The sequence below is a fragment of the Tupaia chinensis genome, unplaced genomic scaffold, assembly GCF_000334495.1.
Source record: "Tupaia chinensis unplaced genomic scaffold, TupChi_1.0 Scaffold000047_1, whole genome shotgun sequence".
Classification (NCBI taxonomy): Eukaryota; Metazoa; Chordata; class Mammalia; order Scandentia; family Tupaiidae; genus Tupaia; species Tupaia belangeri.
Window position 1 is genome coordinate 6,146,412 of NW_006159505.1, and position 2,561 is coordinate 6,148,972.

The window sequence follows — 2,561 nt, forward strand, 5'->3', positions numbered from 1 at the left end:
TGGACTCCCACGTGGCTGACTGTGATTCGAGTCCCAGACCTGACAGCTTGCTTTCTCACTTTCTCTCTCTCTCTCTCCCTGTCCCTCTCTGGTCAAATTAAAATAAATAAATACATACATATATAAAGTTAAATTTAAAAAATTTTTTTAAACTATAGAACTGTGTATTTTATCATATAAAAATTGTACTTTCTTTTTTTTAAAAAATGAGGAAAAAGGTTCAAATCCAAAAATAGTCCCCTAGTTCCTATTTGTATGTGCCAGCCAGTTTCTGTGATTCCTTAGAGGTATAGCATCCTTCCCACTTCATCTCCCAGGTTCCTGACCAGATTATGCTGCTAGTGACTCTGGTTATCTGGAAGCCAATCTAGAAAATGAGGGGCAGCACCTGAAAAGGTACCTGTCGTGAGAGGCATCAACCATTTACCTCAATGTAAGTGCCAGCTCCTCCCTGAGATGACAGAACCACTTCTGTAAATTCAGAGTCCAGGGGGGTGGCAGAGTCGACATCCTTGGAGGCCTTTCTCCCATCTCTGTTTTCAGAGTCTCAGGTTTTCCCCACCAGTGTCCTCACCTCCACGTCCCAAGTCTTCCTTTAAACAGTCTAAGATCTCTGTAGCACTGTGACAGTCACAATAAGGTCTTTAGTCCGCCACTCAGCTGGGTCTGCATTCCACTAAGGAGACAGGTCCTTCTCTGAGAGCCCCCACGGAGCCCTCTGGCTCTCATGATGGCCCTAACTCCTTGTTAACAGCCCTCGGGGTCTGATTCTTTGACAGGACATCAATGCAATTTGGTGGTCACCCGCCAATTCTGCTGTTATTGTGAGCACTGTGCCCCCATATGATAAATGACTACATTATCCCACCTTGCTTCTGGACCTTCCCCCCATCTCATCACTTAGTGAGCATTTTTAACACTGGAGCATTCACCTTGTCCCAGAGATTAGTTCGTGCCCTTCTAACAACCAAGATGGCTTCTTTACCTTCCAAGCAGAGCCAGTCCCAGAGCCTTGTACTACCACCTGCTTTCTCAGACCACTCTCAGGACTACTTATGTTCATCTGGGTCTTCTGGAATCAGAACCAAGACAGGCTCCAATGCATAGATCTGTATTAGGTGAAATGCCTATGTGGGATTAACTGGGGAGAACTGAGGCTTGGGAAAGCCATGAGACCATGGTCAAGTCTGGTCCTAAATGCTGGAGAAAGCATGGTAGATCATCACACTGTCTAAGAAAAGTTGTGCAAGATCTCCAGGAATATGTGTGCCAACATCTTACAGAGTACCAGGTCTCACCTGCATAGACGGACCAGGTCAGGCCTGCACAGTATTCCAGTCATTGACTGGAAACAGACCATGACCTTGGTGTAAATGCATTTCAAAGCTCAGCTACCGGGGCATTTGGACACTCACTCTCCCCACAGCAAAGTCAGTAAGCATAAAGAAGATGTGAACATCACAATTAATAAACTTTATCTACAAGTCATGTAAAGAATCCAACACCAACATTGCAAAGATTTTTTTTTGAGAACATATGACACATTAACAAAAAATTGGCTATAAAGTGAGTATTGAAACATTTCAAAAGATTGAAATCATGTAGTGAATATCCTCTACCCACAATGCAATTATAACTCTATGAAAAAAATGATACCCAGAAAATTCACATTTGACTCTTAAGACATGTCGTTAAAGATGTACTATAGTTGGAAAGAATGCAATGTAATATGGAAAGTATTTTAACTGAGCTCTTAGGCTGATCATGGAAAGTTGCTAATATCTGACTGTTTTCACCTATGAAAGCAGCAACTAAGAGTGGGTAAATCAAATGTAATGAAAACACAAATGTCAAAAGTTGGAAAATGATTTTTAAACAGAATTAAGAGAAAAAAAAATGGTTTCAATGCAAGTATGCCTGATCCACAGTAGCTACATTTTTCCCCCTGAAAACCTCAGTAGTAAAAACCCAGTAGACAAAATAATATTTCCATTAAGTTTAATGTGAAAATTATGATGTGAAAAATTATGATCTGCTTCATCTCAACCTAGCACATCAAAATTATTTTATCAAATAGAAATGCAGTTTAGGAGAACCATGAAAATAACCATTGGGAATAAATACAGTTTGTACATACAGTGTAACATAATGAAAGTTCATTTTACTCTTCACCATTCTCTTCACTACTTTGTCAACCAACCAATTGGTCAGGAATTTGTCACAATTATCTTATACTCAAACTGAACTTAAGAACAAAATGATAGGGGCCAGCACATGGCGCAGTGGTTAAGGCACTGGATTCACACATAGCCGACCATGGTTTGAATCCTAGACCTGGTGGCTTGAAAATCACACCAGACATGCGTGTGTGTGTCTATGCCCAGAATTCCAGGAGGAGAAGTGACTGTGGCATGGGCATCCCCCGACTTGGGGAAGGTGATTTTTCACTTTCCTTCTCATTGTCTCTGTCTCTCTCTCCAGTTAGCACACACAACCTATGGCAAAAGCCCTAAGATAATAATAATCATAATAATCCATAAAGTAAAATGATAGCACTGAAG